We start from the raw sequence: 25867 nt of genomic DNA, 5'->3' as shown, positions 1-25867 counted from the left end.
CCACACCTTTACCTCAGTGGCACACCCGCAAGGTAACGGTGAGGTGGAAAGAGCAAATAAGAGCATCGTCGAAGGCATAAAGAGAAAACTCTTGGAACATAGATCCGGTTGGGTGGACGAGCTTCCACACGTCCTTTGGGCAAACAGAACGCTGAAGAAGACCAGTACGGGAGAAACCCCGTTCAGTCTCACTTATGGCACTGAAGCCATGATCCCAGTCGAAATCGGTTTACCCTCACCAAGGGTCTTAATCCAACCAGAAGACAATGATGCGGAAAGACGGTTAGACCTTATGCTAACCGAAGAGCGCAGAGACTTAGCCGCCGTGCGTGAAGAAAACTACAAACGACAAATGCAAAAATACTACAACACGCGGGTAAAACTCTGCAACTTCAAGGAAGGAGACTACATACTGCGTAACAACGAGGCTTCGAACCAACAACGCCCAGGAAAGTTGGCCCCGATTTGGGAAGGGCCATACATTATCAAAGAAGTTCTGGGAAAGGGCGCGTACCGGCTCGAAAGGCTCGATGGCACTCCCATCCCTAGAACATGGAATGGAGCTCAATTACGCAAATGTTATATGTAGATCAATTCCAACTTGTAAAGAAAAGGCCTAGAGCCACTTCTAATGGAAATGATTCTCCTTTCATGATGTATTAATAGCTTGTAACCTATGAACTTCCCTTACGGGAAGAAGTAGTTGCGTGTGGAAGGCGGCAATACCCGCATAAACACAACGCCAAAATGTTAAAAAGTCCTAAGGAAAACCTACACGCAGGTCAGATGTAGGTAAAGTTTAGCCATCCTTGTAAGTGCAAGTGACGGTCTTACCCGCACAATCACGAACAAGGAAGCCAAACTTAATTTACCGTCTACCACGTTAAAAGGTTAACTTATGAACACTTAAAAGGATAAGAAAAACCTACACGCAGGTCAGATATAGGTCTAAAGTTAAAGCCATCCTACTAAGTGCAAGTGACGGTTACACCCGCACAATCACGAAAGAGGAAGCGAAAACTTTAGTCCATTATCAACCACGTTCAAAGGTTTAACTTAATGCCTTAGAAATTTCGAAAAGGAAAACCTACACGCAGGTCAGATAGAGGGTAAAGATTAGCCATCCTACCAAGTGCAAGTGACGGTTTTACCCGCACAATCACGAAGGAGGAGGCGAAACTTTAACCCATCATCAACCACGTTCAAAGGTTCTTATTCTAAACGCTTGGGAAATTGCTAATTTAAACTAAGTATGCAAGTCATAAGTTTATAAAGCAAAGAACCCAAGGAAATAACAATCTTATACGCAAAGAGATTAATATTTCACAATCAATTACAAGAATGGCTGGGTAACTACCCGCCTAAAAGAAATCTATACAAGGCTGTCTATCCTAGCAGGGGGAAGGGATCTTCAAGATCAGGCTTCAGGGCCACCTCCGCTTGGACCAGCACCGTCAGAGCGCGGCTGCCCAAGGAAAGCCTTAAGGATGCTTAGCCCATCATCAGCAGCAGCAGCTTCATTCACCTTCTCCACCACTGGATGCGGGAAGGCAGCGTACTGATTCACAGCTTGGTCATAAGCAGCTTCAGTATTAACATTGAATAAAGGGAAGTTGGAGGGCGGAAAGCCTCTCTCAGCAAACCCTAGACCAAGCAGGAAGCCAGTCTTCTGCCCATCCTCATGAGAAGCGTTGAGGGCTGCGCTCATTGCATCGTCGTAAGAGGTCTCTGAAAGGACCCGACGCACAACCTACAAAAGAAAATTACAAGTTAGAACATTTTCTAATTACGAGCGGAAAGCGTAAAGAAAAAGATAAAGATACCTCAGGCAACGCTTCTCGAAGCAGCCATTGGAGGGTAGCTTGACTTTCTTTGTAAGCACGTTCGGCTCCGCTTTTATCAAGGTTGGCAAGTTGAACTTCCTTGGCGGCAGCTTCTTCGACGCTTTTGAGTTTCCTTTCAGTACGGTCAAGCATCCCCCTCTGGTCAAGGATCTCCTGCAGCTTCTTGGCATCTTCCATTGCCAAGGCGTCATGAGCATGCTGAAGAGCCTTTAATTTGCATTTAAGCTGCTCATTCTCTTCGCGAAGTGGCTCAGCAACAGCTTCAGCCTTGGCAGCCCTCTCAGTTGAGTTTCGCGCAGTCTCCTTGGCCAGCCGAAGCTGTTCATTCACAGCTTGGGCAGCCTTGGAGCGGGCCTCGAGTCGCGCCTGGACTTCAACCTCGAGGGCCTTGAATGCCTTCTCCTTCTCGGCTGCGGCAGCGGCCAACTGCCGGTTCTCCTCCCGAAGAGCCCGCGCTTCAGATACATCTTTGGCGCGAGCTGCTTTTAACTTGTCGTTTTCACGACAAAGCAGCTCGACGCGGGGCTGCGTTCGGGCCTGGAGAACCCGAAGCTCATTGGTTAGCCTACCCTCTTGGTAGCTAGCCATGGCTTCCCCCAACGCACCATGAGGAGCAGCGTGGCGAACCCAGTCCACGCACTCCACAGGGGTGCGAAGGGTTGTTCCTCGGCGTATGTTCCATCTTGGAACATACACTTCATTGGAATCCGACACTGCAAAAGAAACAAAGGCAGTTAGGAAAAGATGACAAAAATATACAAAGAAAAAAGAACCCTACGTACCTGTAGGGTCAATAACAGGCCGATAGCCGCCAAACCCATCACCTGAACCTAAAGGAAATCCATCCAACAGGTCAGGCAGACGGGAAGGTGGCGTAGATCGGCGGGAAGCCCGGCGCGTACCTGATGGTCCGGCCGTCGGTGCCGGTGGCGCAGGTATAGTGGCAGCCGCCGTGGTAGCCATTGTTGGCGCCGTCTCCTCAGCAACAGTAACCGCCGGCTCCGTGAAAGATGCTGTAAAAATTGCACTCACGGCCGGCGGAGACACCTTCTCAGCTGGAACAGCCTCAGGAAGGCTGGAACCAGCGGAAGCAAGCGTAGACGCCTGGGTCGACGCCTCGGGAAGGCTGACCGAGCCTACCGTCATTGGCGGGGGAATACTTACTCCAACTCCACCCTGGAATGCGTCAACATCCACACCTGCACAAGCAAAAGTGTTAGAAAAAATTATTTGAAACAACAAATATAGACAGGAATTATGGGGGTACTTACGGGGTTTCTTGAGCTTGAACGCACGGACGAGCGGGGGCGAACCCGATGGAGCCGGCCTCTTGACACCGGTAACCGTCGTCGTCGCTGCCTCCCCGGAGGTAACACCTGCAGCCTCCGGAGCGGTGGTCTCCTCACCACCGGGCTTCCCCGCCACCTCTGCGTTATCTGACTCCGAGTCAGATAGGACTACCGGGTCGGCCGTAGAGGCCACTTTCTCCTTGCCTCTCCCGACGGCAGCCTTTTTCTTCCGCACCAGTGGAGGACCTTCTGTGGATTCCTCAGAAGAAGAAATGTCATGAACTCCAGCAGCAGGCACAGCATTGAGAGGTTCAGGGTAGAAGATAGGCTTACCTGGCCGTCGGTGGCTCAGGATCTCTTGGCCTGGCGGGTAAACCTCCACGAACCGACCCGCAGTCTGCTCTAAGATGGGCAACTCGTTCTCGTCCAGAGCACGAGTACCCATCCGCGCAGGACCATCTTCCTCCCGCGGATTCAGGAGCGACTGAAGATCGTTACCCTCTGAAATCAACAAGAAAGTTAGAAAAAATCGTAGTCAGCAAAAAAGAAACAAGACATACCATAAGGGGTAGAGTTCGAACCATATTCAAGGACGATCGGAACCTTATCCGCATTCGCCGCCTTCCACACCCGGCTCATCCCCAGCATCACCATCGCCGACTCCGGAAAACGGAAAACCGGGGACTGGACCCGGGATATCTTCGCGAACCATTCCGCCTCCTCGTAGTTGATGGCGGGAAGGTTCGGAAGCGGCTGGCCATTCTTGAACTTCATGGCAATGGGGATGGCTCGAGCGGATATAAAGAAGAACTCTCTTCTCCATGAGCGAAGACTCTGCTCGGTGGTACAAATCTTTAAACCCTTGATACGGGTTGTAAGAGTGTACCACCCTTGGATGCACCTCCAAGTATAGAAGGTCATCAGGCGGTCAACAAGGGGCTCAAGGCCCAGTATCCGGCACACCCACTCAAAGTGCCGGACCTTGGCAATGGCCATGGGGTGCACCTCTGTCAGGTGCACACCGTGCCTCTCTAGGACACGGTACACAAACTTTGTCAACGGAAACCTAAGGTTCCCGTAGACAAAGAATGCAGCATAAACCCCGATTTTGCCACTAGGGGCATCGTACACAGTATGGTGGGGCTCAGGAAACTCAGGCTCGAGAGACTCGAGCATGAACTTCCTGACGATATACTGGTACAGCTCGACAGGAAGATAACACTGGCATTCGCCAGCAGTCTTCTGATCATCAGCATCGTGAGAAGACATGGTGGAAGAAAGAAGAGATTTCAGAGCAATGCTTTACTGAAAAAGAGAAATTCGCCGGAAATTACTGGAGAAGAAGAGATGAAAGTGGAAAGTGTGAATTGCAAATAACCTTCTCCCCCTTTATATAGCAATCGCAATTAATGCGATGAATTTAATACGGAAGAGAGAGAAATCAAAGGTGCAATGAAACTATGACGCGTGGCAAAAGCAAACTGGCAACAGCTGTCAAAAAGGACGTGTGCCAGAGATTTCGCGGCTACGCGCCCGAAATCCCGTGCCCACGCGCCTGAAAAAGCAACTGGAATGACCACATAATGTCATGTCGCCATAACTTCTGGCACGTCCTGACACAGTCAGAAGAAACCGTCGCACGACGTTTGAGGTATTGGGTTGTTATCCATCCAATTCTTCAAATTTCAAAATTTAAAAATTTGAAGACCAAGGTTCAAAAAAGTAAGCGGGAAAATATCCCTTACCTTGGCAAACAAGTAACCATAAGCCGGGTGTGGGTACAGTGTAAAGGCAAAACCCTTCACATACCTAACACCCGCAGGGAATTGAAGCCAAAATATTTGGCAACCAAGTAACCATAAGACGGGTGCGGGTACAGTGTAAAGGCAAAACCCTTCACATACCTAGCACCCGCAGGGAATGGACGCCAGGAATACCTTGGAAGTAAAGTAACCGTAAGACGGACGCAGGTACAGTGTAAAGGCAAAACCCTTCACATACCTAGCACCCGCTGAGAATTGAAACCAGGAAGGATCTTCTGGGCAATGCTTGTGAAAACGGAAGTAATATCCCCGCATTGCGGGAACATCGAGTACTACGTTGTTTGAGGCTCCAAGATGGAATTGGTGGTTTAAACATAATTGATCACTATGTTCAAAAACTACCAGAACCACAGGGAGAATCCGCACAACTAAGACTCAATGCTCCTGACTTGCGAGGAGGTTACAGACCTACCCGCATCATACCCAAAGACCAAGCAGGAAACTCGGGAATTTCTGCAAGTGACAAGGACTTCCGCGGGAAGAACCCCCATGGAAAACCTTACAAAAACCCCTTTTCAAAACCCTTTGCTTAAGTCCAAAAGTTCACCTCACTTTATTAGACATTCGTGAGAAGAACATTGGACTGGGGGGACTTGAAGAGGTAGGTCCCAGCAGGGCTCAGTTGGTCCCGCATGACTCACCTTGAACAGGGATGTCTGCGCAAAGACCATCTACTCCCGCAGGACCCACCATGCTCAGAGAAGCCTACGCGCAGTATGCAAGCTGCATACGCAGGGAAAAGCCTCCCAATGGTAAAGTAACCCGCCTGTTCCCGCAGTTGCGGATACAAGCCATCAGGGAAGGCTACCCGCACAGCATAGCTACACGCATAAGGCTTAACACTTACAAATATTCAGTGTCACCTGAAAGAATGAGCAAAGGCGGGAGGGGGAAAACTCCCGCCAAAATGGGCCAGTCCGTATGATGGAGGATCTTTTGCGTGATACCTGACGAGGTAAAGACAAAAGATCTGACCAAGAATGCGACAGCTCACTGACAGCAGCGTGGCAGACAGCACGCCACAACACTGTGACCAATAGCCGCCGCCTGCCCACCAACTCCTGCCAGACCACGTGCCTAGCCTGCAGTTGGTAGAAGACGAAGAGTGCACGGCACGCCTGCTCTGTGTCAGCCGCTACCTATCCACCACTCACAGGTAGGGCACGTGCATAGGTTACAGTTGGTAGCGTGTTGGGCCGGCTAAACCCCTTGGAAACCCACCTTCGGCTATAAAAGACAGCAAATGGTATTATCATTTCATCATCTACTATCTCGTATAACTTACTTGATAACTGCTCTAATAGTATTCATATACTTTTATATTCAAAGAGCAATATAGACTGATTCTCACGCCGGAGGGTGGTCACAAGGAGGAACCCCCCCCTTCTCAGTGACGAGCTTACGGTGTCTGTTTTGCAGGTTCCCTGAAGTACAACTTACTCTGCTGGACCTAACCTTCGTGGGAAACATTACTTAGCCCCCAGATTACCTATAATCTGCCCGGGGTCACTTAGTGTTTCTTCAGTTGTTAAAAAAGTGTTCAGTATTTTTTTGATAACTAGCAATGAGCATATCAATATATCATACACCTTTAATTATTCGATTTGAAATTGTTGAGGAATTTTTGTTTGATTCAAGTGTCCATTGATTATCTGTTACTTTAAGTATGCTAAACAATGATATGTTTATTTAGCTTGTTAGTGTACTGATTAAGTCAGATTATGCATAATGCTATCAAACCAAAACTTCAACAATATGTTGAAGTTTGAACGTGATTGTTTTTTTTTTCTTCACATATTTTCGTGTGTCGTTTGTTCCTCTTCCTTAAGTTTAATACTGTTTAGGTTAACATTAGTGGGCCAATTCACAATAAATCAAATCTTCGCTTTTTTTACTTTTCATAACCAAACAAAATGCGTAGCACTTAACAAATGCATATTATGGATACAATATACTACTTACCATAGTTATATGGATTTATGGTGTGTAAATGTTTTTGTTTTGTGTAATGTTTATGAAGACGTTTTAAGTTAATACATCTAGACTGATATAAAGGAAACAACAAGGATCTTTTAAATTTTAAAATGCACAAGATTTGTTGGTTTGAGAATTTATGGGTAAAATGGCCTTTAGTTCACCGATGCCAACCATAATATTCATTTACAAAAATTAAATATAACCTTGGTCTATCTACTCCACTAACTTTTTTGATAATTTAAATAATACTTACATACCCCAAAGGGGCAGGGTATCTCTTTAACAGGTTAGGGTTTGCAATTCAGAAAGGAGTGGCGACGCAGCTTGTTGCCCGCCTACCTGCTATGTTGATGTAATATCTATGTTTCTAATTAATAAAATAAAATCTGAATCTTTGATATTCACCATTTATTCAAAAACAACTACCCTCACGACGTTTTAACGACCATAGTTTTTTCACACATTAATATTAAAAACAAACTACACCACAAAAATGAGCATTAAATTCTTTTTAGTAAGAGTATAGTATCGTTAGACATTTTAATTTTAAAAAATTAAAATGTTATGTGATTATCAGTTAGGACTGACAACATGTTGGGTCTGGTCATAACAAGTTTCAAGTAAGAATGTTGTCGATTGAATTGAAATGACTATTCGATCATTTGCGTTACTAGTGAATAAACTTCACTTTTTAGTGATTCTATAAATAATGTACTGACCAATTGAAGCAAGCATGTAGGTACGGGTTCGTGTCGAAAGGGGTCTGGTCAGAGCAAGTTTCTAGTCAGAATGATGTCTAGTCAGAACGAGATTTAGGCAGTGTTGCAAAAATCCCGACTAGTCACCGATTAATCCTCGATTAATCGCTAGTCCCTACTCCACTGATTAATTTCGGGATAGTCGGCCAATTAATCGGTCAATGGTAAAACCCGGCCCAAATAAGTGGTTTCCGGTCAAATCAGGACAAAATTGGCGGCTTCCGGCAAAATTCCGACCAAAACAACGGTTTCCGGTGAGATTCCGACCAAAATTGGCCGTTTTTGGCGAAAGATTTCAGCAAAAACCCCGGTTTCAAGTGAGATTCTAACTAAAATATGTTTGTGTATGTATAAAACTGAAAACTACATATAAAAATGTGTGCATGTATATATAAAACTGAAAATTATACATTAAAGTCCGATCCGATTAATCCGACTAATCTCGACTAATCCCGATTAATCGCTAGCCCCCACCTTACCGCCCGACTAGCGACTGCGATTTTTACAACACTGGGTTTAGGTAAAAACAAATTGGTTTAAAATATGATTTCTTTGAATGGAAATGATTATTCGATCATAAAGATTTTTACGTTACGAGTGAATAAGCTTCACTATTTTTAATGATTCTATAAATAATGTATTGACCGGTGGTAAAGCAAGCATTTATTGATCTTCTTCCGAGTCCAACATATATGCATAGCAAACAATATATTCACACGTACGGAAGTAAGAAGAATAAAATATTATCAAAAATTGTGGGGGACAAGGGTTGAGAGAGAATGCGACGAGGATTTCTTTTTATTCTGTTCTGTCTTGGGCCCTTGTCACTTGTGTGAAGGTAAAGCCACCCGTTTATTTGTGGCAAGTTTCCAGCAGAAAGTAATAATCATAATAGGAGCAATCAGACTCCTAATTTTACTAGCATGTGCAATTTGGTTTTGGTCTTAAAAAGTGTTTTTAGTGAAGGATGTTATGTGTTGTTACAAATATATAAAATGGTAAAATGTCCGCCTATGTGCAAAGATAAGGTGGTTGGTTTAAGGTTTGATTCAGTGATGAAAAAAAAGATATTAAAAAAATAATAAAATTGACTATGTACGTATTATTATTATCATCAAAATTACTCATCATTAAAAAAAAGCAATCAAATATTGTGTTAACTTGCATTTGGTTGAAGTGAGAAATGTAATGATTAAATTTCCATCATCTAAAAAATATCTTTTTGTAAGTTCTTTTCAGGTCTTCAAAATAACTTAGATAATTATTTGAATTGGTTTTAAAGGTGATTTTTATTGTGTTAAGGTGATTTTTCCAGTTATATTATCATGTGATTTCAAATGTTTATAACATGAGTTTAAATATATTCATATATGTACGTATTATTATTATCATTAAAAAAAGCAATCAAATATTTTTTTAACTTGTATTTGTTTGAAGTGCAAAATGTAATGATTAAATTTTCATTGTCCGGAAAATATGTTTTTGTAAGGTCTTTCCAGGTCATCAAAATAACTTGATAATTATTTGAATCGGTTTTAAAGGTGATTTTTATTGTGTTAAGGTGATTTTTTCAGTTATATCATCATGTCATTTCAAATGTTTTTAACATGAGTTTAAATATATTTATATATGTAATAGTAAAATTAAAAATCCCTGACGCAATTTTACTAAGGCAACATTAGGGGACTCGGGGTGGAGCGTGGTGAGCTAACCATCACGCGTGATGGCTTGGCAAACACCGTCGCCGGCCCTCTCATCGCGCGTGATGAGAGGGTTTGCGTGATGTCCATCACGCGTTTGAAATTGTACCGTTGGGAGGTTTTGACCGTTGGTGGTGGTGGGGGGGGGGGATTTAAATAAAAAAAATTAAACATTATAAATAAACAACCATTTCAATCCAACTCAAAACCAAATCCAATTCAAAACACTCTCAATCTTCCACTTCATTCAAAACAAAAAAAAATATGAAATTTCCGAACAACTTGGTTCCCTTAGACACTGATAGCTCTTCGTCTTCGGACGATAACATTGCCGAATGGTTCCCGCTGTTATATAACGAACTTGAAGGCCCGAGCCGTCCAAAGAAAAAAATGGTGGATCGTGATCGTATACATGCCCACGAAGTGCTAATGAACGATTATTTTGTGGAGGAGCCGAAATACAATGACGAGACGCTTAGGGAACATTTTCGTTTGCCGAAATCTTTATTTTTAAAAAGTGTATCCGACATCGAAGCAAGCGAAGAATGGTTTCAAGAATCTTATGACGCGAGGGGCAAAAGAAGTTTTTCGGCGCTTCAAAAATGCACATCCGCTATTCGTCAATTAGAGACAGGTAACCCACCCGACCAATTCGATGAATACTTACAAATATCTGAGAGAACTTCACGTGAATGTCTACAATTCTTTTGTAACGCGATTATTAAATTGTATGACAAAGAGTTTCTACGAAAACCAACAAGACACGACATTACACGTCTTTACGCCGCGCATGAGGCTAGATGTCATTTTCCAGGGATGCTCGGTAGCATCGATTGTACACATATCGATTGGAGGAATTGTCAAAGGGAGTTTCGAGGGGCGTATGCTAGGGATGATATCAAACGACCAACCATCTCACTTGAAGCGGTCGCGTCAAATGATTTATGGTTTTGGCATTCTTATTTTGGTGTTCCCGGCTCAAACAGCGACATCACTGTTCTGTACACATCACCGTTGTTTCAGAGCGTAACAGATGGTACCGCACCTTTCTGTTCGTATTTTGTCAACGGGAGATATTACAGACGTGGCTACTATCTTGTCGATGGTATCTACCCGCAACGGTCTGTTTTTGTGAAAGCCTTTTCGTTTCCTGTCGAGGAAAATGAAAAAGCGTTCAAGAAGTTGCAAGAATCGGCAAGAAAAGATGTCGATAGAGCTTTTGGTGTCTTAAAGGGTAGATGGTGGTGCATACTCAGTCGACCGGTTCGTGCAATGAAAAACCCCACGATCTCTAGCTACGTATATGCATGCATCATATTACACAATATGCTAATAAAAGAATATGGACGTGCAATTTCTCCAGATTGGGTACCGGATGCTCCTACTCAAGTTCCCGTTCCTGAGGATGTGTAATTAGACTTGCGGGATGACAATATTCACCATCGGTTGAGATGAGATCTAGTTGAACTTATAGGTTTTTTAGGTTTGGAATTTCCAAATTTAGACGAAGAGTAGACGTTTATTGTAACTTTTATTTTTTAATTATAGTTTTTAAGTTGTAATATGTTCTAGTAATATATTGTTTTATTTTTTAAGTTGTAAAAAAAAATGAAAAAACTTTATAACACCACACCACCACCCCTATTAAATTCCATCACTTAGTGATGGATTTGGTTGGAATGAGGTGTCATCATCCTATTGGGTGTGATGGGTGATGGAAATAAATCACCCCCTCCCATCTTAGTAAAATCCACTGTCGATGGTTATTTAGGGCTTTAGCATTGGAAATCATCATTGACCTTTAATTTAGGCAAAATAGGCTGCAAATGTAATTGTGTTTTCTTATAAATGCAGAGGTAAACAAATGATGAAAAGTAAGCATCAAACATGTGACCTCCACATGTTGATGGACGATGAACATGTATAACACAGGTTACAGTTACACGGTTTCAACAAAAAAAAAGAGAGAGAATTCAACTGAAAATTATATGGTCTACATAAAATGCAAAAATCAACAAGTTCGCTTGAACCCATACTTACTCCGATACCTATTATTACTAGCCAGGTGTCCGCGCTATGCAGCGGAGTGCGTGTGCAAACCCGATGACGATGCGTTCGTAACTCGAAATTGGACGCGTAACATGTGCAAAGCCAGTACGTGTGTAACTGACAGTTGAACACGTATAACCGGCACCTGAATGGATGCTTGTTACATACATTAAACATGTTTAACCGGCATCATTGTGTAACTCACGTTGATTACTTGTGCGTTACGTGGTGTTGGACGCTTACCAAGGTTGGGTAATGCTCGTTACGTGGTGTTGGACACGTGTTTATCGTGTATGGTACGTGTAAACAATGTCATCACGGAACTGATGCCTAAAATGACAACAATCTCAAATAAATCGATTTTCAAACCAACCCGTTTTGACCCGAAACCCATCAGGACCAGAAATCGTTTTAACTCGAAACCCGTTTCGACTCGATACACTTTTGAAATGACCCCTTTCGACCTGAACATCCTGACGCAAACCAAATTAACCAACTTTTGTATTGACATGTTTCGACTCTAATTCATTTTGACCCATGATTCGAACCGCTCGACCTGACCCACTGTCGTTACAAACCGGCAATCACGTAAATGTTATTTTTTTTAAATTAATAAATTCTAGCAATATCATACTCAAATTAAAGAGAATAAAATGTTCGTTTTTATAAAATAATTTTCTTAAAAAAATATTAACGTGTGAAAAAGTTATGAACGTTTAAAAGTCGTGGTGGTAGTTTATTTTAAATAAGGGGTAGATTTGTAACTATTCTATAAATTAACATAATTTTATTAAAGTTAGAGAACTAAAATTGAAACTATTATGTAAGATTCTAAAGTAACATGCATGTTGTGCTATAAAGACAATATTACCCTTAAAATTTATTAAATCTATGCATAGCATGTTGTACGATAAGCAACAAGTTAGGTACCTTTTAAAATTTAAGAGGTCCCTAACTCATGTTTTATATATAGTATAGATTGACAATAATAGTAAGAGTGGTTTTGATCGCTAAAGTATAATTAATACTAAAAGTTTGCATGGTTGAATAGTTTTTTGTGATTTAAACACGAACATTTAATCATAAAACAATTAGTTAATGGTCATTTTAGTACATCTGGTTTGTTCAATTACGCAATTTTAGTATCGTTTTTAAATTCATTGCAAATGACTGGCCCACTTTTCTAAACTTGTCACTTTGTTACTTTTATCTAACCCCTGTCTATTTTTCCTGTTAAGTTAGAGGTAAACTGATAATTTCGTTTATTTTATTTATTTCCTCTTTTGAGCTAAGTGTCATTTTCATAGTACAAATTCCGTCGCTCCTCACATGTAAGTAAGAGATTTCATTGGACCTTACATTTAAATTTTGTTAGATCTCGAAATTATAAGTGCAAATTCCATCGATCCTCACAATCAAATTCTGTCAGCCCTCACATAATATTTACTTGGAACGATCAAAATAAATTTGGTTGGCCCACCCTCAAATTTAGTCAGTTCGACCAAATTTTTGTAACGAGATGCGCTGTTGTAGAATAAAAAAAAAACCGTCAGCTGGCATGGATAAATCATCCAGTCCAACCAGTTTGGAGTGTACATTTAAGGATTTTTTATAACTTATGGACATTTTATGGATTATAATAGTTTATATGGACATTTTGAAAATTTCCTTAAAATAAGCTAAATCCATAACCACAAACCGCATAAAAGCACAAGTTAATGGTCTTAACTCTCGTTGAACCCAATTTTGCAATCCTATAATGGATAAGCAGACGTGTGAGTAAACCCCCCAAGATCGTTATATGTTTAGAGTTCATATATCAAAAGTATTATATTAAGAGTTTGATATCTCATCTATCTTAACACCAAGTTGTGAAATTCTTGTGTCAGAGAACCGACTCCATAAAACACACCAATCTAATCAAGAATATACAACACCAATATCAACCATGATAAACAATAACTACATGTGTGATTTCACATTTCTTTTTTCTCTAAATCATTAGAGTTGTGGATGATTTAAATATAAATAAACAAAAGGCATTTCTTCATGTATTTTAGAAGCAGTTGATAATGGAAAATGGTAATAAATAAAGATTTGATCTTAAAAGAATGTTACATTTTTTAATATGTTTTCTTTTGGAACAAAGTACAAAGGACATGCCATATGGTCAACTAAAAAAAGTATCAATCATATATTCATTTCAATGCGACTAATTATTTTTAATGGTGTACCTGTTGTAATAATTTTATAGTACTTTACATGTATTCAAAGAATATATGTTTAATGATGAAATTAATTGTTTAATTCAAAAAATCATAGTATTTGTACGTGCCTTAAGAAAAACATGAAAAAAAAAAGTTAAATCACAATGTTAAAAACGACATATTATGTACTAGCTTTTATCCACCGTATTACGTAGTTGTTTTACATTATTTGTTTTTAATATTAATATATATTTTTTATTTTAATTTTATTTATTGTAAGATAATTAATAATATACTTAGAATTTGATGATAAAATAGTTTCACAAATAAATAAGATGTTATAACTCGGTTTAAATGTTATATGAGTTTGGAAAGACCAATGATCCACTTATTTTTATTACTATAACGTTGTTTCTTAATTATAAATAATATTTAAAAAAATCGGATATTAATTTTTAGTGTATCCATATTCTATAAGATTTTCATATCAAATATTTGGTAAGATTAATTTTTAATTTAATGAGAGTTATAATCCATTTAAGGGCTATATGAGTTTGGTGAGACTCATACCCGTGAATTCGGGTCAAGTGTATGAGAAACCTTCATTTACAAATAAAGTAATCTAATAACTTGAGAAAATATATTAATGTTTCGTTTGTATATATTTAAGATTAAGATACGTACGTTAGTTTAAACGTGTAATTGGAATAAATATAATTTTACTCCAGCAATAAAAACGGACTCAAATTGTGAACTTAATTACTTAACCAGTTAAATTATGTCACAAGGTGATTATGCAATTATATTTTTATGCATCTAATTTCTAAAAGAAGTTTCTGAATATTGTTGTTCTCAAAACCTCACTACGTACACTAGCAAGCTTACATAAACTCATCCTTATTTAACATACATATATGATATAAGTGACCGATAAGGCGATAATTATGATGGATCAAGCGGTAACTATTCCAAAGCGAATAGTTAATGGTGGTCGTAAAAAGTAGTTATCACCTCACTATCGGACGCTTGTTCTCTATTGATTAAGTATTTAAGACTAAATAACATACATAAATGATGCAATGTCAATCAAATTGGTTTGTCTTTCTAACACATACATAAATATATATTAAACAATTAACTAGTTTAACTAAGAAAAACAAACTCGGGTAAAGTCGAATGATTTTTAAAACGAAAGTGAAGAAACACTAATCGACCCCGGGCAGATTATGGACAATCTGGGGGTTAAATAGATGTTTCCCACGAGAGGTTAGATCCGGCGAAGATGGTTCTTCTGATAACCTGCAAAACAGACACCGTGAGCTCGTCACTGAGAAGGGGGGGGGGTACCTCCTTGTGACCACCCTCCGGCGTGAGAATCAGACTAGATTGCTCTTGAATATAAGTGTATATTAAGAGAAATGACTAGAGCAGATATCAGGTAATATATCAAGATATGAGATATGAGATAAGATGATACCATTCCAAGGTGTTGGAGTATTTATAGCCGAATGTAGGTTTCCAAGCAGGTACAGCCGGCTGAATAGTGTTCCTGTTCTGCCAACTGTGGGCTACGCACATGCCATGCTGGTGGTTGGTGGGTAGGCAGCGGCTGATAGTGACCAGGCCGGCTGTGTACTATTCCTGTTCCACCAACTGCAGGCCATGCACCTCCTCCGACAGGTTGGTGAGTAGGCAGCGGCTAATAGTGACACAGTACAAGAGCATGCTGCTCGTCATACTGTTGTCAGTGAGCTGTCGTATCCTTGGTCAGATCTTTTGTCCATACCTCGTCAGGTACAGTACAAAAGATCCTCCAGTATCGTACGGACTGGCTCATTTGGGCGGGAGTTTTCCCGGCTTTGTGCGGGAGTGTTCTCGGCTTGCTCACTCCTTCTTCAGGTGACATTACTGAATTATTTAAGAGTTAAGTGCCTTGTGCGTGTAGCCTTGCTGCGCGGGTAGCCTTCCCTGATGGCTTGTATCCGCAGCTGCGGGAACAGGCGGGGTACTTCACCATTGGGAGGCTTTTCCTGCGGGAACAGCTTGCGTACTGCGCGTAAGGACGTCACGTCTCTGAGCATGGTGGGTCCTGCGGATCCAGTTGGTTTCTGCGCAGACGTCCCTCTTCAAGGTGAGTCGCGAGTTTAGCCTTTGCGCAGACGTCCCTGTTGAAGGTGAGTCTTGCGGGTTCAACTGCGCAGACGTCCCTCTTTGAGGTGAGTCTTGCGGGTCCAACTGGGCTCTGCTGGGACCTACCTCTTCAAGTCCCCCCAGTCCAATGTTCTTCTCATGAATTGTTAATAAGTGAGGTGAACTTTTGGACTTAGGCAAAGGGTTTTAAAAAGGGTTTAGTTTTAAGGTTTTCCATGGGGATTCTTCCCGCGGAAGTCCTAATGTCACGTGCAGAAATTCCCGACTTTTCTGCTTGATCTTTGGGTGTGATGCGGGTAGGTCTGTAACCTCTTCGCAAGTCAGGAGCGTTGAGTTCCACTTGTGTAGATTCTCCATGAGGTTTTGGTAGTTTTGAACATAGTGATCAATTATGTTTAAACAACCAATTCCATCTTGGAGGTTCAAACAATCTAGTTCTCGACGTTCCCGCTATGCGGGGATGTTATTCCCGTTTCCGCAAGCACGGCCCAGAAGATCCTTCTTGGTTTCAATTCCCTGCGGAGTGCTAGGTATGTGAAGGGTTTCGCCTTGACACTGTACCCGCACTCGTCTTATAGTTATTTTACTTCCAAGGTATTCCTGGCTTCAATTCCCTGCGGGTGCTAAGTATGTGAAGGGTTTTGCCTTGACACTGTACTAGCACCCGTCTTATGGTTACTTGGTTGCCGAGGTATTCTTGGCTTCAATTCCCTGCAGGTGCTAAGTATGTGAAGGGTTTTGCCTTAACACTGTACTCGCACCTGTCTTATAGTTACTTGGTTGCCAAGGTAAGGGGTATATTCCCGCTTACTTTTGAATCTTTTTGAATCTTTTGAAATTCGAAGAGTTGGTGAAAGGATAAGAACAGTCCAAACTGTTGAAGGGACGGTTGAGTAGTCTGACGGTTTCTTCTGACAGTTTCAGGACGTGCAGGAAGTTATGGCGACGTGACAGTACATGGTCATTCCAGACGCTTTTTCAGGCGCGTGGGCGCGATTTTTTGGGCGCGTGGGTGCGGATTTTACGGCACGCGTCCCGTCAACAGCTGTTGCCAGCTTGCTTTTTCCACGTGTCATAGTTTCATTGCACCAGCTCTTTTCTCTCTCCTCCGCATTAAATTCATCGCATTCATTGCGATGAGTATATAAAGGGGGAGAGGGTCCTTTGTAATCCACACTTTCACTTCTATCTTCTCCTTCTAAGCGATTTCCGGCGAATATTCTTTCTGAAATCGTTGCCTTTCATCCTTCCAGAATGTCTTCTTCCCATGATGTTGAGGCTACTGCCGAGGAGTCTGACGTGTTCGTCGAGAATCCGTCGTCCACTTCCGATAAGGACGATAAGAGCACTGCTGGCGAATGCCAGTGTGCTCTTCCCATCGAGCTCTATCGGTACATCGTCCGGAAGTTCATGCTCGAGCCGTTCGAGCCTGAGTTTCCGGAGCCACACCAGACGGTGTACGATGCCCCCAAGGGCAAAATAGGGTGTATGCTGCATTCTTCGTTTATGGGAATCTCAGGTTCCCATTGACGAAGTTTGTATACCGTGTCTTGGAGAGGCACGGTGTGCATCTGACGGAGGTACACCCGATGGCGATCGCCAAGATCCGCCACTTTGAGTGGGTGTGCCTTATTCTGGGCGTGGAGCCCCACGTTGATCGGTTGATGACCTTCTACTCCTTGAGGTGCATCCAGGGGTGGTACACCTTGGTCAATCGGATCAAGGGTTTGAAGATCTGCGCTACCGAGCGCAGTCTTCGGTCGTGGAAGCGGGAGTTTTTCTATATCTCCGCTCGCGTCGTCCCCCTTGCGATGACGTTTAAGAGTGGGAGAGCACTCCCCGCCCTTCACGCCTCCAACTACCAGGAGGCGGAATGGTTCTCCAAGGTTTCCCGGATCCAGTCTCCAGTTTACCGCTTTGCGGAGTCCGGGATGGTGATGCTCGGGATGAGCCGGGTGTGGAAGGAGGCGTCACAGATTCCCATCGTCCTTGAATACGGTTTGAACTCTGTCCCTTACGGTATGCTTCATATTATCCGTTAATTTAGGGTTTTTGTTCTAACCGTTTTTTCTTTTTGTTTACAGAGGGAAACGACTTGCAGTCTCTCCTGCAGCCGCGGGAGAGTGATGGTCCCGCTCGGACGGGTACTCGTGCTCTAGATGAGAACGAGTTGCCCCTCCTTGAGCAAACGGTGGATCGGTTCGTGGAGGTCTACCCGCCAGGCCACGAGATCCTGAGCGCCAGGCGGCCAGGTAAAGAACTTTTTGACCCTCGCCCTCTCAATGCTCAAACCTCTGCGGGAATTCCTCTAATTTTGTCATCTTCTGATGAGGAATCCGCAGATGGTCCTTTCTTGGCGAGGAAGAAGAAGGCTGCCGGCGGGAAGGGGAAGGCGAAGGTTGCCTCCACTGCCGATCCGGTGAATCGGTCTGACTCGGAGACCGAAAGCGAAGAGGTGGCGGGGAACCCTGGTGGTGATGAGACCATTGCTCCGGAGGTTGAGACGGCTGTCACCTCCGGGCAGACCAGTACAGCGACGGTGACCGGCGTAAAGAGGCCGGTTCCATCGGGTTCGTCCCCGCCTGTTCGTACCTTCAAGCTCAAGAGGACTCGTAAGTACAAACTTCCTTTATTTTTAACTTCATATCTTTCCGCCATTATACTAATATATCTTGTCTTCGTGCAGGCGTGGATGCTACCGCATTCCAGGGCGGAGCGGGGAGGAGCACCTCCGGACCCATGACGGTAGGTTTGGTCAACCTATCTGAGGCGATGACCCAGGCGACTGCACCTGCTTCAGTTGTTGGTTCAGTTGCTCACCCGGTTGAGCCAACTGTTCCAACTGTGACGACGTCCCCGCCGGCTGTCAGTGCCATATTCACTGATTCTTTCACTGAGCCGGCGGTGAGTGTTTCTGTGGATTCTTCCACAGCCGCGGCCGCGGTTGTGAGTTCACCTCTGGTGAGTTCACCTCCGCTGGTTTCTACCGCGGCGGCCTCCGCTATGCCTCCTCCGGCGCCGGCGACTACGGCCGGTCCTTCAGGTATGTCCGGGGTTGGGGCGTCAAGCCAATCTCTGCCTCCTTCCCATCTGCCTGACCTCTTGGATGGATATCTGTTAGGTTCGGGTGATGGGTTTGGCGGCTACAGGCCTGTCGTCGACCCTACAGGTGCGTAGGGTTATTTTGGCCTTTATTATATATATATATATATATATATATATATATATATATATATATATATATATATATATATATTTTTATCATCTTTTCCAATTGCTTTTTGCTTTTGCAGTGTCGGATTCCAATGAAGTGTATGTTCCACGATGGAACATCCGCCGAGAAACAACCCTTCGGACGCCTGTAGAATGCGTCGAATGGGCGCGCCACGCCGCCCCAAGGGGAGCGCTGGGGGAAGCAATGTCAAGCTACCAGGAGGGTAGGTTGACAAATGGGCTCCGGATTCTCCTAGCCCGGATGCAGCCGCGCATCGAGCTGCTTTGTAGTGAAAACGACAAGTTAAAAGCAGCTCGTATCCAAGAAGTAGCTCAAGCGCGGGCTGTCCGGGAGGAGAACAGGAGGCTCTCCGCCGTTGCTGCGGAGAAGGAGAAGGCCTTCCAGGCCCTTGAAGTTGAAGTTCAGGCCCGTCTCGTGGCCCGTTCCAAGGCTGCCCAAGCTGTTAACGAACAGCTTCGGCTGGCTAATAAAACTGCATGGAACGCAACTGAGAGGGCCACCAAGGCTGAAGCTGTTGCTGAGCCTCTACGCATTGAGAATGAGGAGCTTAAAGCCAAGTTAGAGAGGCTCCAGCAGGCTCATGATGCCTTGGCTATGGAAGACGCCAAGAAGCTCCAAGAGATCTTGGACCAGAGGGGCGTGCTTGACCACACTGAGCGGAAGCTAAAGGGCGTTGAAGAGGCTGCTGCTAAGGAAGTGTTGCTCGCCAACCTTAATAAAAGTGAAGCCGAACGCGCCCGTAACCTAGCTCAAGCTGCCCTCCAGGAGGCTCTGGTTGCCAAGGAATGGCTTCTTCGAGAAGCGTTGTCTCAGGTATGCGTAATTTCATAATATCTTTACGCTTTTCTTTATACATAGAAAAGGTTTTGATACTTGTATTTTTTCTTGTAGGTTGTGCATCGAGTCTTCACGGACACATCATATGACGATGCCATGAGCGCAGCCCTTAACGCTTCTCATGAGGATGGGGAAAAGGCCGGCTTCCTGCTTGGTCTAGGGTTCGTTGAGAAGGGCATCCCGCCTTCCAACTTCCCTTTATATGATGTGGATACTGAAGCTGTATATGACCAAGCAGTGAACCAGTATGCCGCATTCCCGCATCCGGTGGTGGAGAAGGTGAACGAAGTTGCTGCTGCTGATGATGGGCTAACCATTCTTAAGACCTTCATTGAACCGCCACAGCCAACTGATGGTGCGGGTACAAGTGGGTTTGGAGGGAGTGGTCCTGAAGCTTGAACCTTTAGATCCCTTCCCACTGTTAGGATAGGTTTACATTGTATAGATTTATATTCTTGTAGGCGGGTAGTTACCCGGCCATTCTTGTAATACTTGAATTATTATGGAATATAAATCTTTGTGCGGGTAGGACCGCTACTTTCAGTGGATGACTTGCTTTATAAACGTTATATGACATGCTCATGCATACTTTAGTTTAAATTAGCAACTTTCCAAGTGTTCTGAATAAGTTAACCTTTGAACGTGGTAGATAATAGGTTGAAGTTTTGCTTCCTCTTTCGTGATTGTGCGGGTAAGACCGTCACGTGAACTTAGTAGGATGGCTAAACTTTACCTATATCTGGCCTGCGTGGAGGTTTTCCTCATCTTCTCCTTAGAAATTTTCTAAGTGTTTAGGATAAGTTAACCTTTGAACGTGGTAGATAATAGGTTGAAGTTTTGCTTCCTCCTTTGTGATTGTGCGGGTAAGACCGTCACTTGCACTTAGTAGGATGGCTAAACTTTACCTATATCTCACCTGCGTGGAGGTTTTCCTCATCTTTTCGTTAGAAATTTTCTAAGTGTTTAGAATAAGTTAACCGTTCGACGCGCGGTTGTCAATAGGTTAGTTCGGTTTCCTCTATCATGATTTGTGCGGTTAGGACCGGCACTTTCATTTAGTGGGATCACCAAACTTTACCTATAACTGACCTGCGTGAAGGTTTTCCGTTTATTGTGTTTACGCGGGTTTTGCCGCCGTCCACACTCAACGATTTCTTTACACTTATGCGGTGAAAACCGGCATCAGTGTTTTGAATAAATTAACCGTTCGACGCGCGGTTGTCAATAGGTTAGTTCGGTTTCCTCTATCATGATTTGTGCGGGTAAGACCGTCACTTTCATTTAGTGGGATGACCAAACTTTACCTATGACTGACCTGCGTGAAGGTTTGCCGTTTTTTGTGTTTATGCGGGTTTTGCCGCATTCCACACGCAACGACTTACTTCCCCACTTATGTATGCGGTGAAGACCGGCATATCAGTGTAGAAAGTTCATAAGTATAAATGTAAGACCATCAGCGTCAATGTGATAAGGAGAATCATTTCCATTAGAAGTGGCTCTGGGCCTTTTCTTTTACAAGTTTGGAATTGATCTACATGCAGACTGTGTAATTGAGCTCCCTTCCATGTTCTTGGGAGTGTCATCGAGCCTTTCGAGCCGATATGCACTTGGTTCGGAATCTCGTTGTTTACGCAGTATGTAGTCTCCGACATTGAAGCTGCAGTTTTATTCGTGTTTTCCCCAACAGGGGTTCTACACGCATTAGCCTGCTCAGCGTTCATTACGCCACGAGGTGCGTGAGCGTCCCATCTCTGACAAATGCTTCGACGATGTCCTTCAAGTCTACGCATTCCTCGGTGTTGTGGCCTCTTGTCCTGTGGAAGTCACAGAATTTGCTCTGATCAGCGTTGTGACGCTCTCGGATTATTGGAGCCTTTGGCCATGGGAGTCTCTCGGTGTCGAATATCTCGGTGACGCTTTTGGTGAGTGGCGTCCATCTGGAATTCCGGTTTGACGACGGCATGTTATCCTTTCCGCCTGACCGAGGGTGCGAGTCGGGCGGTAAGGACATTGTTTTCTCTTGTTTTCTGGGTGTAGAGGTTTGTGCTTTGGGGAAGATCTCTACCCAGTTGCTTTTCCGTTTTCGCGAAGCGTTTAGCTGCTGTCATGATGGCATCCCATGTGGATGGCATGCCATCTTTACCCGTTAAGGTGCGGATGAGCTCTGGGTCTTTTGTGCCCTGGATGAAAGCAGCGCGAACAAAATCTTCGCTAATATTACCCAGACTTAGCTTCTTTGAGTTGAAGCGAGTGATGAAGTCTAGCAAAGATTCATCTTCCTCTCGAATGCAATTGAGGATTGTCCATTGCTCTTCGATATACTTTCTTTGTTGGCTGAAGTGTTGGCTAAACTTCTGTTGAAAGTCTGCCCAATCGTAGATGTGGTGGACCGGTAGACGGTCGAACCACGCTCTGGCTGCTCCAACCAGCGTCATCTGGAACATATATCACCACGTGGGTTCCGTCAAGTTGCTGACGGTTGCCCCCGCTATGAATCTGTTCAAATGATCGTCTGGGTCAGATATACCATCATAGGTGCCGATGTTTGACATCTGTTTGGCACTTCTTGGGGCGATTGCTTCCGCAATGTCCCTTGCAAGCTTGGAGGTTCCCGCATTTGTAGCGGTTGGTCTGAAGGTTTTAGAGAAGTCACGTGGGTTTCCACCCGCGTTTTTTGGTTTGAAGGTTTCTCCAAAATTTCTTCTCGGTTGGAAGTCCGTTTCCTTACGCTTCCCTTTCGCCCTATGGCGAGGGTTTGCGTCGGTGTCGGATTCCTCCGAATCATCGTCCCAGTACTCGCACTCATTGCTCATGTTGAGCTGTTGAGTGCTTCCGAATTCATCAGCCTGTTGGAGTGAACGCAAGCGTTCATTCAACTCAGCTTGGAATTCCCTTTGACGTTTTTCCGCCCACGCTTTAACTTGTTCAAGTGTTTAGCGGGGCGGGGGGGGGCTCGTCTGTTGTCTTTCCACCTGGGTATCAATGAATCCCAGGGAAGGATTGTTTACTGCACTTGCCCCGGCTCGGGTACCCGGGGTAGTGTTCGTAAAATTTACTGCACTTGCCCCGGCTCGGGTAACCGGGGTAGTGTTCGTAAAATGTGTGTATTCGCCGGTGTTCCCCCCAGTAGCTGGGGTTGTGGTTACCGGGGTTTCTTGGTCATTCGCTGGCTTTGGCAACGGAGTAACCTTAACCATCTTTTCGGAGGTTTTGAAAAAACTGAATGAATTAGTTCTAGCTTTTTTCCCACGGATGGCGCCAATGAAGAAACACTAATCGACCCCGGGCAGATTATGGACAATCTGGGGGTTAAATAGATGTTTCCCACGAGGGGTTAGATCCGGCGAAGATGGTTCTTCTGATAACTTGCAAAACAGACACCGTGAGCTCGTCACTGAGAATGGGGGGGTACCTTCTTGTGACCACCCTCCGGCGTGAGAATCAGACTAGATTGCTCTTGAATATAAGTGTATATTAAGAGAATGACTAGAGCAGATATCAGGTAATATATCAAGATATGAGATATGAGATAAGATGATACCTTTCCAAGGTGTTGGAGTATTTATAGCTGAAGGTAGGTTTCCAAGCAGGTACAGCCGGCTGAATAGTGTTCCTGTTCTGCCAACTGTGGGCTACGCACATGCCATGCTGGTGGTTGGTGGGTAGGCAGCGGCTGATAGTGACCAGGCCGGCTGTGTACTATTCCTGTTCCACCAACTGCAGGCCATGCACGTCCTCCGACAGGTTGGTGAGTAGGCAGCGGCTAATAGTGACACAGTACAAGAGCGTGCTGCTCGTCATACTGTTGTCAGTGAGCTGTCGTATCCTTGGTCAGATCTTTTGTCCATACCTCGTCAGGTACAGTACAAAAGATTCTCCAGTATCGTACGGACTGGCTCATTTGGGCGGGAGTTTTCCCGGCTTTGTGCGGGAGTGTTCCCGGCTTGCTCACTCCTTCTTCAGGTGACATTACTGAATTATTTAAGAGTTAAGTGCCTTGTGCGTGTAGCCTTGCTGCGCGGGTAGCCTTCCCTGATGGCTTGTATCCGCAGCTGCGGGAACAGGCGGGGTACTTCACTATTGGGAGGCTTTTCCTGCGGGAACAGCTTGCGTACTGCGCGTAAGGACGTCACGTCTCTGAGCATGGTGGGTCCTGCGGATCCAGTTGGTTTCTGCGCAGACGTCCCTCTTCAAGGTGAGTCGCGAGTTTAGCCTTTGCGCAGACGTCCCTGTTGAAGGTGAGTCTTGCGGGTTCAACTGCGCAGACGTCCCTCTTTGAGGTGAGTTTTGTGGGTCCAACTGGGCTCTGCTGGGACCTACCTCTCCAGAAAGAAAGAAAGTCAGAAAGATAGTTGATGATATGATCAAATCGCAAGCTTTTCCATGGGTCAAAAGTAGGTCCAGATTTGTTGCAATTTTTATGCAATTTTCAAGCCTCATAATAAAATAATGAATAAAAGTTCTCAGTAATGAAAAAGGAAATAACCAACAGATAAAACAAGAAGTATGTTGATCTGCCTCGAGCCGCGTGGTTGATTTTTCTGCTTCAACTAACATACATGACACTCCAAAAGGACCAAAACTGTCCATTCGATTCATTTTATTATTTTTTTAAACGATTTTTTGTGTTTAGGCAACTCTTTAAATTATTGAGTCTGGTTATCTTTCATGGCCAAACTATGTTGTTTTAACCAGCTCACGTAGCTTTAGAGTTTGACTTAGACGTTCTCCCGAGAAACCATACACCGGCTGCCACTTGACAGTTGTTGTGTCACCAAAACCACTGGCGGATCTTTCTACATGCCAAACCGGGCCGCGACCCCATCACATTTTTCGTTCGATAGTGTATTTTTCATGGAAAATTAAAAAGATACATAAATGTATTGAGTCCGGCCAACCATGTTATTTGAGTCCGTCCCATTAATATTATTTGAGTCTTGGCCAACCTTGAATTTAACAAAACAAAATAAAGTTTGTTTAAAGCCGATATATGAGAAATCATTTAGAAAGTAAATGTAAAGATGTAGAGAGACTAAGAAATAAAACTTCATAAGACCAAGCCCAAATATATATTTTTTTAAAAAACTAAACATTAAGCCCAAAATCCAACCCTACCATCTAGTCGATGTTTGAACACAACAACAAACCGAGTTTCCGTTGTGCGCTGGCCGCTGTGTGACTAACTGATTTGTGAGGTTCGACACAAAAGTCAGAACCGAAGCTGAGAAACAAGCAGGTGAATTGGTGAAATCGTTTGGGTGTGAATCAATAATTAATCGATTGATTGGGCACTGCCGCAGGGCCGACTCCGAAAATTGAAAAAAAAATTGGGCCGAAGGCGAAAAATATTTTGGGCCTTAAGTAAAAAGAGGATTTTGTAAGGTTTAAACAATTTAATTTTTTTATTGGCTTCCTTGGTTATGATTTATGATTTCGGTTGTATAAAAAACTATTGTTTAAAAATAGGCATTGTATAAATAATATGCATAAACATGCCTCAAATGAGACTTGAACCCACAACTTTTGGATTGGAAGTCATACCCATTTGCCACTAGACCAAGTTAGTTGCATTAGGCCTAGCAGGTAGTCGGGCCTATGGCTGTCGACCACCCTGCCATAGGCCATGGCCGGCTCTGCACTGCCGTTATTTACTGAATCCTGAGGTTCGGAACTGACTCGTGTGGGAGTGAAATCGATTAATCAAAACAGTCAACATAACAAACAGAGGGTAGGTTCGGCAATTTGTATTCATCATTTAGTATTTCTTTCAATTCGGTAGGTTAGTGTTTGGAATTATTGTTTTGACCCGACCCAAACTAGATTGCCGACCCAAAAAACTTAGAAGTAGGAAAAAAGTTTGGGTCTTGTGACTTTCAGCCCATCCATACTAAATGTTCAAGATTCGTCATTGACGAGAAAATCAGCAAAACTTTTTAGCGTAATATATGATAGAAAAAAAACCCGACTGGACTAGAATTTCAAACTTCACTACATGTA

The sequence above is a fragment of the Bidens hawaiensis genome, unplaced genomic scaffold, assembly GCF_021521415.1.
Source record: "Bidens hawaiensis isolate Kalapana, Puna unplaced genomic scaffold, B.hawaiensis_p1.1 tig00016848_1, whole genome shotgun sequence".
Taxonomy (NCBI): domain Eukaryota; kingdom Viridiplantae; phylum Streptophyta; class Magnoliopsida; order Asterales; family Asteraceae; genus Bidens; species Bidens hawaiensis.
This window is presented reverse-complemented; position numbering follows the sequence as displayed.